Source organism: Lycorma delicatula, chromosome 5, assembly GCF_047948215.1.
Source record: "Lycorma delicatula isolate Av1 chromosome 5, ASM4794821v1, whole genome shotgun sequence".
Classification (NCBI taxonomy): domain Eukaryota; kingdom Metazoa; phylum Arthropoda; class Insecta; order Hemiptera; family Fulgoridae; genus Lycorma; species Lycorma delicatula.
The window spans coordinates 78,906,361-78,920,187 of NC_134459.1; the positions used below are offsets into that span (position 1 = coordinate 78,906,361).

Consider the following 13,827-nt stretch of genomic DNA (forward strand, 5'->3'; position numbering starts at 1 on the left):
TAGCAACTATGGCGCGTTGAGGTTTTTTTTTATGAGTGAAACCTCTCCCCCATAGGCCTACATAAAACACTCATTCATTTTTCATCTTGTTACTGTGTAGATCCGAACTTCTTTCAACCTCTTATTATCCCTCAGTTTTGAAATATGTAGCCGTTTCCATACTTTAATATCGCTTGTGCCGTAAGAGTAAAGTTTGAACAGCAGTAACTACGACGTTTCTGATGAGTGGTTGTAACTGTGTAGATCCGAACTTCTTTCAACCTCTTATTATCCCTCAGTTTTGAAATATGTAGCCGTTTCCATACTTTAATATCGCTTGTGCCGTAAGAGTAAAGTTTGAACAGCAGTAACTACGACGTTTCTGATGAGTGGTTGTAACTGTGTAGATCCGAACTTCTTTCAACCTCTTATTATCCCTCAGTTTTGAAATATGATATTAAAGTATGTTCCATACTTTAATATCGCTTGTGCCGTAAGAGTAACGTTTGAACAGCAGTAACTACGACGTTTCTGGTGAGTGAAACGATGCCTAATTGAACAGATCATTGTTAAAAATTTTATTATTTTTATTTTTATTTTTTTTTATTTTATTTTTATATTTTCTTTTATTTTTTTTTTTTTTATAATTTTTTTTTTTTTTAATTTTTTTTATTTATTTTTTTATTTTTTTTTATTATTTTTTTTTATAATTTTTTTTTTATTTTTTTTTATAATTTTTTTTTTTTTTTTTTTTTTTATAATTTTTTTTTTATTTTTTTATTTTTTTTTTTATTTTTTTTATAATTTTTTTTTATAATTTTTTTTATAATATTTTTATATTTATTTTTAATTTTTTTTTATAATTTTTTTTATAATATTTTTATATTTATTTTTAATTTTTTTAAATGAATGATGAGATATTCTCTATCTTTAAATCAATAATAACTCCTCCAGTTTAGAATGCAATATATCCATTTTTATTTTATAATCTTCTTCGTTTTTCGCCTGGCTATTATAATGTTCTTCAATTTTTTTTAATTCAATCAAATCTAATTCAATGTCAAGGTCTTCTGACCGGTCGTCAGGAATTTCTTCGTTAGATGTGACGTTTGGTTCTTCTGATGTTTTTTTCGAAAATATACAAGGAAAACATCTTTTCCACATGATTATAATCAAACAAAAACGAATATATCGTTAAATACGTGTAGGATATAATGCGTCTGAAGGTAGTAAAATAATAATAGAAAATAAATTCAAACTTAAAATGTTGCTGAGCAACAACATTTTACAACATTTATTTAAAATGTTGTTGCTCAGTAACATTTTAAATAAATAAAAATAAATCTAATAAAAAAGATAATAACACATACATACATACATACAACCCTTTTCTTTAAGAAATTCGAAGTTACTTTCAATTCCATAACACTGTTTTTGTGCGACTCAAATAAAATATCCTAATCTTTATAATTATCCAGAGATTCCGGGTTCGAATCTCGGTCAGGCATGGCATTTTTCATACGCTAAAAAATTTATTTTCATATCCCATGCACACGCTTCACGCCTATGTGGCGATATCATCCAGAAAAAAAACATCCAAGTTCAATTATTTTCCCATCTGAGAAGTCAGTAAAATTTGTTTTGTAATTTGTAATTTCTAACCTTAGTTCTTCTAAATTTTGTTACTAACAAAATTTATTTTTTTATGTTTTCTTCGTTATGTGTTAGCAAAGATGTTTTTATCATAAGACAATAGATTAATAGACATTAAATGTTTCACTTTAGGAACCTCTTCTTTCAAATTTTCTGAATTGTTTTTCCAAGCTCAAAATTGTCTTACTTCTATTTTCAGTGCTTCAGACACTATTATATTTTCATTATAGTTAAAAAAAGTCCAATTACAATGAGCTGTCAAAGCCAATCGACGACAAAAACTGCCCTTTTTAGGGCCACCATAAGGTTAGTAAGTGCTATATGCCATCGAAGCCATTTGGCAACAGTAGAAACATGTGTAATCACAGACAGACACACATTCAGACAAAATCTCCAAGCATTTGAGGGATTCCAGAAGAAAATAACAAGAACAGAATGCATCTAGCAAAAGTTAGGAGAACATGAAAAAGTCATGAAATGAAAAAGTACTGGGAACAGAAGAAAAAAGGTCCGAGTAAGTGTAGCTATTTATTGTGGTCCTGCAGAGTGGTGTTGATTAAAAAAAAAAAAAGATCTAGAGGTTTAATACAGCATTCCACTTATTTTAAGAAGGAAATAAACCCAATGCTGTCACGATAGAATACATACATCTGGAATAAATTGCTTAAAAATTTAGTTTACCTTTTGCTCTACTAAATTATTTAAGCATAATATTTATTGTCCAAATTGCATTGGAGGAATCCTAGCAATGCTGCCAAAAATTGTATAAAAAAAAGAGGATTTTTTATGTCTGCTTGGATCTTTAACTATGTGTATATTTTTGTTTCTTATATTGCACAAGGAACTATATCCAGAAATAGGTTGTTAAAAAGAAAGTTTTTAAAATTCTTTTGCAATTTAAAAAAATAATTAATAAATATCAATGTTTTTTTTTTTTTTTAAATGAATAATATAATTTTTTTTTATAAAGTATGATTAACATACCACCTTCAGTCTTATAATTATTAATAATTACTTTGGTAAAAAGTGTTTGAACAGATAACCTGTGTGTTGAAATCATTCCTTTAATTTGTTTAAATTGTCATGAAAAAAAAATTGTGTTGTAAAAGATGACTCTTGTTTGCTTGAATACTCATAGTTAAATTTTAAACAAATATACCAGGAAATGGAAGAAGAACAGAAATAGATCAGTTTTGTTTTATTTTTATTGTAATGCTCAGACTGTTTTATGATAAAAATAGTATTTACAATAAAAGAGATGTTTTTTAATACATTTCATTTGCTCATCAAAGGAAGTAAGTACGTGGGTGTATGTGTTGTGTGTGTGTGTGTGTGTGTGTGTGTGTGTGTGTGTGTGTGTGTGTGTGTGTGTGTGTGTGTGTGTGTGTACACATGTGGCTGTACTGAGTTTTGGGAATTAATTATTTCATTTTGTAGAAAATATACATTAATGATTATTGAAAGCAGTTTATTAGTATCAGTATGCTGTAAATTACTGGGTTTTATTTTTTCCTTTTTAATGACGTATTAAAAAAAATAAATAAATAAAATCATTTTCTTAATTACCAAATAAAATTAGATTCAGAAACTATATATTTATTTTTAATACTAAAACTTACATGGTAATAGCCACTAAAACAAAAAATTCCAATTACATCCTGGAACCTTAAAAATTATACAGGAACTGGATTATTTATGTAGTTTTACTTTGTTTAGAATTCTGCTCTTATGTTAAATCCTTCAATTTTCTGAGAATTTCTTGTTACTATGGAACTATCTGTAAGATTATAGTGTTTACCAAATTACTTATTTGTATATTTATATCTTTGTGCTTATTATGATCGTAAAAGTCGTAATAAAGTAATAAGTAGAATTTAAGTACTTGATTGTGTATGTGTGCTTTTAGAAAGTTGCAATAAAGAAACTGACCTCACTGATAAACTGGTAGCATCACTGGTCTGATTCTCATCCGGAAGGTCCCAGGTTCAAATTCAAGTCAGGCATGACAAAAAAAGGAAACAAATTAGAAAAACCCTCTAAAAGTAAAAAATAAGAATTAAATCAAATTGAGAATTTTAAACAAAAAAAATGTAATATATTAACAAATATAAAAATGCACTGAAAAGTAAAACATAAATTATATAAATATCTAATAAATAACCAATATATAAAAAATAAATAAATGTTATAATTATTAAATTTTAAAATTAAATGTAATGAAAATATTTAGTTAAATAAAAGCGTGGTGCAGTTTTTATAACAATGTTTTTTCGAATAAGTATTTATAGACATTTGCCGTATTTACGCACCCACGCGCGGTGCGTGGGGGTGAGTCATATCAAATTCTGACACCGTAGTGCTGTATTGTCATCGAAGTTACATAAGTGTACCAAATTTCATTGATTTTCATACGATAGATCAAAAGATATAGCAGTTGCAAGATTTGATTATTCCTAAAGCGAGTTAATATAAAAGCTTTTAATAAAATTCACTTTTTTCAATGTAGTGTTTTTTTATGAGGAAACACAGTTCAAGGCTTATTATTTGATGAGAATTTCCGTGGTGATAGGATTCTTCTTGTATAATAGTATGTGAATTATGATTAAACACCTCCACTATAAATTAAGTAACTGTTTGCTATGAAACAAGATCATGCTCAAAAAAATTTTTACAAAAGATTTCCTTAAAATCTAAACCTTCTTTTAAATTTCTAGATTTAAATTTTTTGTAAAAAAAACATTTTTTAATTTAATTTTATCTTATTTTCATTTATTTATTTAGCCTAATCTTTTTTCCACTTTATGTAAATAAAATTTGTAATTTATTTATACAAATAAATTATTTGTATATATTAACTGTTTTCTACATATATTCTTTTTAGTCTTAGTATTATTATGTCTTATCCAATTATAAAAAATTAAATATTAATATTTTATATATTATAAAATATGATTAAAATCCGCGCTTGCACTCATACAAACACAATGATTACACATAAACCTATTATTGATTACGGTCTTTTTGTCAAGAGCATCACCATGTATTTTTCAGGATTGCTGATCGCACGAGCAGTACAGGAAATTGATAATTTGAAATAATGTTCAATGAAAATATTCATTGAAAATCTTTTCAATGATCGTAAACAAAGTTTTTATAAGAGCATGATGGTATATAAATTAAAAATTATCTTATGAAAACAGAATTTTCAATTAAAAATACTACGTATTTGGAAACTAAGTGTACCGATTAGTAGGTTATTCGCAACTCTATTCAATGAATGGGTGTGAGAAGATTTTTCAAAATGAAGAGAAATCTGTGAAAGCCTCGATGCGTTTCCTTTGTTTCGACCATCTTTCACAGTATATTTTGTTTAGATCTTTATTAACGTTATATTTCACTGCTTTTATATGGTAAACTATGATTTAACGAGGTGGAAAGCGTCATATACATCCATTTTAATTATGCTAATCGTTTTTGCTTTTAAAATTGTTAAATGAGGATCATTACAACTAGTACAATTTTTTGTATTTTTATTCGTGTCCCGTTGTTTTTAGTTTCTATCTGTTGTTAATGCAGAACTAAGTAAGCCCTTTACATCTTTTTCCGTTGTGTTTTTGTTTTATTTTATTTATGTCATATTGTTCTGTCCTTTATTGTTGTCTGAGTTCAGTGTAATTATAATTAAGGACTTTTAAACCTTACTCAGATATATTATATCTTAAATTAGACGATTATTATCATAATACCCAGTAAACAGAAGTGTAAGTAATTCCATGAAACGAATTAACAAAGCTAGTCACAATAACATCCGGTATCTGAAATCGCAAATGGCCGAAATACCATTCCTTCACATACGCAGTTCCACTTAACTGACGTTGAATTTTATAAAATTAGTCGTAAATCAACAACATAAAATTAGTTTTACGTAATTTCTGATTATTTTAACATACTGGGGTATTCATATTAAACTTACTTTTCGTTTATTTGTTTATTTTACAATAATGGATTACTAACATTTAATTGGTTTTAAAATCAACATTATCTTCAAGAGATATTTTGCCATTACATCAAATGTTGAAAATATACTCCTTTCATCTCAAAACACACATAAAGATAAACATACCGTACTGTTTTCTTAAGCGTTAATTGGGCGTTATCCCATCCGTACGTTGAAATATACTGTTTTCAAATCATCTAATACCCTAGAGGTGTATTACATATTCTAGCCTTCAGATATTTACAAAGGAAAAATCTGGCAACTTAAATCGGGTGATTCCGGTGCCAGTAGTTCTTGGAGATGATGTGGCCATCAAAGAAACATTTCATCAAAGATATGGACTCCCATGAAATATAGCCCATATCCTGTTGAAATTACCTTTGATATAGTTCAATTTCGTCCAGTTTTTCAACGGATATCATGAAAATGTGGCAGTACTCTGTGGTATTCACGAAACAAGTTTCAAATCTCGTGGCACATAAATTAAACACCTGCGAATAAATAGCTGTTTTAAGAAATAATTTCTTAAAAAATCTTATTTTTTTTTATTTTAGGGGAGAGTTGTCGAATTTGGAACGCTTGACATTCAGTTCACCCTGCCACAAAAATTAACAACATATAAAGAGTTTCAATGGAAGAAATAAAATACCCAATAATTTCCACACAGATTAGTGTATTTATTATTATTATTTTTTTTTTTTAATTAACAGATTACAAATATAAAAATTAAATAATAAAGAGACAAATTTGATCTATTCAAAGAAACCATCCGACGTGATCGAAAATATTTCGTATCGGCAAACGCAGCATTCTATGATTTCTTTAATGCTCGAAAATATTTTATTTCACACATTACACGAATCTTCCTTAGCGATTAAAGCAGGATTATGTAATCTAATGTAATTAATAAACTTTTCTCGTAATACGTACTGAATTTATTAACAGGGTTAAATAGTCACTACAAGAGACCACACAGTTACATAGAAAGCGTTAACATCCGTCCGCTACAACGTCTCTATAAGAACTGAATGATTACTGTCTAAATCAATGACAAAAAAAATTAATAAAAATTTTAATGATAATAATAATAATAAAGCTTCACGACATATTATTAGTGACAGTACAAATACAATAAAAATATTTTAAAAACATTGTTTACAGAATAATAAAATAGAATGAAGCTAAGTAGTACAAAGATTTAAAAAAAATAATAATAAAATAATGAAAACACTTGTTGCAGACGAAACTTTATTAAGTTTTACACGATAGGCAGTAAATTCCTTTATGCTAGCGGTAATTCCTGCACAATTTGTATGGAACCAAATGCGACAGTCCATACACTGGATCATTGGCTTTCCTCCATTTTTCTAACAAAGAATCCAAATTAGATGTTTTCTTTATTAAAGATTTTTACCTGCTTTTCCGAGAATGTAGCTTTCTTAATCTTTTTTTTTTTTGTTTTTCACCGGCCGAATTTTTTTTTTTTTTTAGATTCAAGTAGTTGGTCTTTATATTGGTTATTAGAGTGATCTTCCCGGCTTTTTGTGCTACACCTCATCCCCTTGTTCTGCTACCTGGTTTGTTCTGTTGTAGATTTTCTGTCGGCAATGGAGATATTTCTTTCAAAATATTTGTTATCGGGTTGTGGATGTACTTCGCTCGGCGAATGGTTCGATTTCTGATTGTATAATATTTAAATTCGCAAGTTATGTCAAACCACTGTTTCCTGCCATGGGATTTAATAAAGCGACAGCAGCTGTGAAGTGTGTAAATCATTGAAAACACGTCTCTGTACAGGTCAGGCTCCAGAAGAACAAAAAGCACTCTTACATTTCCAACTGTATTTGCTCTGCCGCAGACTTCATTCAGTAAGCAGGCAACCTGTGTTTGGTTGATTTTATCGCCCTATATTGACGTAGAAATGATTCTTATGCCTGAGTAAAATATGCCTCCTATGAGCCAAACATGGCAACATCCGACGGTTGCAACGGTGAGTTGTGTGTCCGGATAAATGCACCAATATGATCCATTTTTCCGAGCAAACTCAGCAGCTTCTTGGTTTTTACTATAAATAGTATGCCCATCCAAGAACAATACTACCTTATTATTCTTGCTGCATTTAATGTGCATTCAATAATGCTTCGGCCAAAATAAACTCTTTGTTTTTTCGGAAACAAGTCTTTGTTGATGTGCCCAGATTCCGAAATGCTAAGAAAGCTGCCTTTTGGAGAACCAACTTCACTAAATCGTCATTCAATATTTTCCTCTTGAAGATTATCATAGATAGAATAAAAACTTCCCCAGCACTGACACTAACAATCACTGTGTTATTAATGCCACGCTCCTGCTTGTAATTGTGAGATTTGCCGTTCAGCTTTCAGCCCAACTATGTTTTTAGGGCATTTTTGTGTTGTATAACATCCCGTTTCATCTTCATTGAAAATGGTATACGTAGTTATTTTATTTTTATCCACAATTCTAAAAGATCAAAAAAATAATTTAAACCCTTTCTACTAAAGCCTTTTACTTTTGAAAATGATATATTCTCAGCCTTGCGAAGAGACATGATTTTGTTTCTTCACGTAAATGAGTAAAACCATTTTTTTCTTCCTAGTCCTTTCCTTTTTTTTATACGCGTGAGGCAACGAGTACTTTGCTGCGACGTCAAAAGCCAATTTTCTTATTTCATTAATGGTCAGGCCATTAAACGTTTTTTTGAAATTTATGAATATGGTCGGCTAACATTTTCTCTATATATTTTTTTTAAAATGTTGGTAACCTTTCTAATACTTTTGCTTCATTCACGAAAAATATATATATATATATATATATATATTTATTCACAAAGAAATATATATATTTCTTGTGTGTGAGTGTATGTCACTGAACTTCTCCTAAACGGCTGGATGGTTATAGAACCCATAGTTATATTGAAAACGTTTTATAAAATTAATCAGCTAAAACATTATAAATTCAGTTTTTTAAATATACTTTAAACTATATTATAAGTAACTCATATTTTAATTTTATAAATGTTATAATTTATTTTACAAACTTAAATTTTTATTTTCAAAGAGTCGTTCAATACTTCATAAGTTGCATAGAATCAAATGAGAACTGACAATTTAAATTTGTAGGTTAAGTTGATTGTTATTGAATGTACGTGTATACATCATTAAAATTAATGAAAAATCATCTAAAATACTCACTTCAATACTGCACCTTACCAATTTGCACAATGTACATTTTTTAATTAAACTTTAAAACGTTATTTCAATAAATAATAATATAATATAATATTTCCATAACCGCGCAATTCTAGCAGACTCGGCAATGCTTCGCTATTGCTAGATCTGAGTATACATACAGATTAAATGACAACAATTGAAAGTTTCATAAAACCTTAAAAACTGAACATTAGCAATTTAACAAAATTTAACCTTTCACTTTAACCTTTCACAAGTCAGAATGTAAATAAATCCAAATGGCAAAAGAACAGCACTACCTATCGGATTTAAAGCACACCACTCTCTAATCACAGTATTCGGTGGAAAATAATTTTTTAACGAAAAGTGTTGTAGCTGCAAAATCATTACAATTAATACTGAACATTAAGAAACTTACAAAACATTACGGAACCTTATAAAATTTCACCTTTAGCTTTATAAAATTCAGAATGTAAATAAATCCAATTATCAGAACAGCACTACCTATTGGATTTAATTCAAACTATTCTCTAAACACAGTAGTCCGTTAAAAATACTAATTTTAATGTAAGAACAACACTAAGCTACGACGCAAGTAACTGATATGCGAAAAAGCAACACAAGAAAAAAAATTCCTAGATTCCGATCGCAGCACCAACTACCGGGTTTGACTGATAAATCAAAAATTAAAAGAAAAAACTTCTAAAACGCGATCGCAGCTCTGCCTACCAGACCCACACGCTGCCTAACGGACCCAATTGTGAACCTTAACCATCCCAAGATCAACAACACATAAATAAATTAAAAAAACATTTTCACTTCAATACTGTACCTTACAAATTTGCACAATGTATATTTTTTAATTACACTTTAAAACGTTATTTCAATAAATAATAATATAATATAATATTTCTCAATACGCGCACAATTCTAAACGCGATCGCAGTCCTGCCTACTTGTTACTTAATCAGTTGAGATTTTGTTTACATTGGCAACGGCCATACGGGCTCTTTGTGATTGGTTGTTGTGTTTGACAGCGGCCATCTTTCATTGATCTGATTGGTTTTCCTTTTTTTACATGTCCATCTGATTTATTAGCCTCTTATTTATTAAAAAACTGTTTTCTCGCGATTTTTTGTAACAGAATAATAACACAAAATTACCAAATATTTTTCTCAATTTGATCGCAGCACCAACTGTCGGGACAAACTAAAATTAAAATAGAATATTATTGAATATTCGATACTGCCATGGTAGCGCAGTCTGCCGGATCCAATGTAAAACATTCCAAAATCAACAACTACTTATAAATAAAAAATTAATTAAAAAAACATTTTTTAAAACGTTATTTCAATAAATAATAATATAATATAGTATTTCTCAATACGCGCACAATTCTAAACGCGATCGCAGTCCTACCTACTTGTTACTTAATCAGTTGAGATTTTGTTTACATTGGCAACGGCCATACGGGCTCTTTGTGATTGGTCGTTGTGTTTGACAGCGGCCATCTTTCATTGATCTGATTGGTTTTCCTTTGTTTACATGTCCATCTGATTTATTAGCCTCTTATTTATTAAAAAACTGTTTTCTCGCGATTTTTTGTAACAGAATAATAACACAAAATTACCAAATATTTTTCTCAATTTGATCGCAGCACCAACTGTCGGGACAAACTAAAATTAAAATAGAATATTATTGAATATTCGATACTGCCATGGTAGCGCAGTCTGCCGGATCCAATGTAAAACATTCCAAAATCAACAACTACTTATAAATAAAAAATTAATTAAAAAAACATTTTCCAGTGGACCAAATTGTGAATCTAAATCATTCTCGAATCCCCTTGAACACACACAAAAAATTTCATCAAAATCGGTCCAGCCGTTTAGGAGGAGTTCAGTGACATACACACGCACACAAGAAATATATATATAAAGTTGTATAAAATTTTGAACTGACGGTGGTTTTGGGATATGAGGGATGTGAAACGCGAAGATATGTCGAAATTTTCCGGAAGTCGAATCATGGTATCCATTACTATAAGTAGCTTTCTTATGAAATCTACTTAAAAGACGTAAAATAAAGTATCTTTTCAACGTAATGTATCGATTGTTTGGAATGGAACGGTTCATTCCAGACCGAAAATAAATAATGCTACAAAATAATTTGCAAGAATAATACTACCATTATAAAGCTAGATAAACTTACTTTGTTGCTATATAATAATATGCTACTTTACTTAGGTGTCATGTCAGTAGGGTTCTTGAAATACATACAAAATATGATCACACTTCTCAAAATCTTTCACTCGTGATTACTACGGTAATCGGTACAAAGTAACAAATAAAATAATAAATAAATTTAAAAAAAAAATAAAATTAATAAAAATAATAATAAAATAAATTTTGTAAGGAACAAATAGAGGAACTATATTCCTGCCTATCAAAGAAACTACTGTTGCCAACCAAACTTCTAAAAATTTCTTGACTGTTGCTTTGGTGGTCCAAAACGGCGGCTCAATTCAGGCAACTTCTCCCTACACATAACCCTTAAACGCTTCCATTTTTTTCTTTTTTTTGTGTATGTACGTGTATATTGATCATGTAGCAGATTTTGAATCGCATTAAAAAATTAAGCAGTTTCCTTAATCGAGTAAATTAATTATTGAAAGACCAGTTTTTTGTATGTAAAACGTTATGAAGATATTCAAATATTAAATTAACTCCCTAAAATTTTTTTCACTGCAGTTGCATTAATTTCGTTATTATTTATAAATTGTTATGCGTTTTATCAGTAAAAAAAATAATCCTTTTCATCGGAAAGGATAACAGCATTAACTACTGCCAATAATGAGACAGAAATAACGTTTACAGAGATCGGAAGTACATCTACTTCATTCTAGTCAGGTAGACCTAAGTTAACTTGATACTCTGTTGTAGATACGATTGCTCGTCAAGCAATATCTCCCTCAGCGCCTGAAGGTTTTAACCGTCTAAGGTTCCTTTTTTCTAATGTATTTTATGTAGGATTGGTAAATCTTTCAAAAGGAAGTTCAATCTTAAATCTTATTTCAGTGAATATAGAAATCCCTGCATCGTCTTGATAACATTAATCTGGTCATCTCTACAAAAAAAATCGTTTCTGTTCGCTTATACGACGTTGATTTTTTTCTTTTCTTTTTATATGTCCGTACTTACGTGAGTCCATATTATATTTCTTTCTTATTTTGTTTCTTTTTTATTCATTTTATATGGTTATTTAATTTATCCAAAAAAAAAATTACAATGAAATTATAAACCGTACACTAAGTCTCGCAGATACTAGTATCATTTCTTCCGCTCAAAAAACAAAAATTTCTGTAATATAAATAAAACTGTTTTTAACAAAACGATACTGACATCAAAAAAGGTAAGACACTACATTTCTATTATCAAAATCTGTTATTAATTACGAATTTTGTTTAAAAAAAATACATGTTAAATATGTGTAATAGACAACAGATATACAATAACTGATAATATACAATGTTTAAGCGTTCCATATAATAAAAAAATAGAAAAATTTATTACTGGCCCAATTTCGTTGTTTAATAAATGAAATCGGGCCGGTAGGAGTTTTGTAACATTTTTTTCTATTTTTTGCTTATTGTATGGAACGCTTAAACATTGTTTATTGTATATCTGTATTATATTTGTCATTGTATTGTATATCTGTATTGTTATTGTGTATTTGTTATCTATTACTTATATTTAACATGTATTTTTTTTAAACAAAATTCATAATTAATAACAGATTTTGATAATAGAAATGTAGTGTCTTACGTTTTTTGATATCAGTATCGTTTTATTAAAAACAGTTTTATTTATATAACAGAAATTTTTGTGTTTTGAGCGGAAGAAATTATATTCGTATCTGTGAGACTTACTGTACGTTTACAATTTCATTGCAATTTTTTTGGATGTCACTGCGTTTTGTTAGATTATTCTTTTTTTTATTTTATAAATTACTGATTGTTGTCTTATGGATTTATTATTAAAATTTATTGCCTTTGTTGAACAAACAAATATATTTTTTTAATTTGTCGGCCAATTTTCTTTTTTGATAGTCATATCATATACTTCATACCATATTTTTCCTTTTTTAATAAAACTGGTATAATAACCTTCACGAATCGAAGATCCGTGATGTAATAATGCACTTATTACTTTGCAAGTGTAACCCTCAATTTTTATCGTATCAGTGCACACACTTTTTTATTATTATTATTAAATTAATTTTTTTTTATTTCTCCATCAATTAGTTCAAATAGTTCTAATTGCAGAATAAAAATTTTACCAATCGAATTTATTTCTGTTTTATGTAACAAATCTTTGTTGCCACATTTGTAGAAATTTCCTGCTGTTCGTGTATTTTGTGTTTTATTAGCAGTTATAATCTCTTGTAAACTAATACTTTTACTTTTTTTTTAATGAAGTGATCGGATTTAAAAAAAATTGTTTCAACTTTAGTACTTTCATATACATAGAGCATTTATTATTAAAACAAACTGTAGTATATTTTCTTCTAAATATTATTATTTCATGTCTATTATAAAGTTTTTGTACGCTACCTAGTACTATCAAGTACTGCTACCTAGCGGCACGATTCGTAAACCCACCTTTCGAAGAAAAAGTGACATATTGAGTCCCGCGGTTTATCAAATGGAAGAAAAAACGTTGGCTAACAAAATTCGAGGTATTTTTTGAAAGTATTCTTTATTACAAATCTAATTAAACTAAAATGTGTTTTCATGCTTATTTTTTTATTTTTTCCCCATTTTCATTTCACTTTTAGGTTAGGTCATGTTTAGGACTGTAAACATAGTTCGTTACTTCGTCATGCCGTCCAGTTCTGCGGACTCTTACCGGCGAAATTCTAACGAACATCGTGATAACATTAAAAATCAAGCAATAAAAAGCCAGCGTATTACTCTTTTTGTCTAGATTTGAA

General features: G+C 28.7%; 1 protein-coding gene and 1 long non-coding RNA gene across 2 annotated transcripts in view; one reads left to right on the plus strand and one right to left on the minus strand.

Annotated features, from left to right (window-relative positions):
• The window catches only part of LOC142325690 (nephrin-like), a 575,430-nt gene that overhangs the window by 364,393 nt on the left and 197,210 nt on the right, over nucleotides 1-13,827 (plus strand). The gene's annotated exons all lie outside the window — the stretch shown is intronic.
• The window catches only part of LOC142325094 (uncharacterized), a 99,633-nt gene that overhangs the window by 16,765 nt on the left and 69,041 nt on the right, over nucleotides 1-13,827 (minus strand). Inside the window, exon 2 of the long non-coding RNA XR_012756487.1 lies at nucleotides 3,562-3,668. This is a non-coding gene — a long non-coding RNA (uncharacterized LOC142325094). The remainder of the gene's footprint in view (nucleotides 1-3,561; nucleotides 3,669-13,827) is intronic.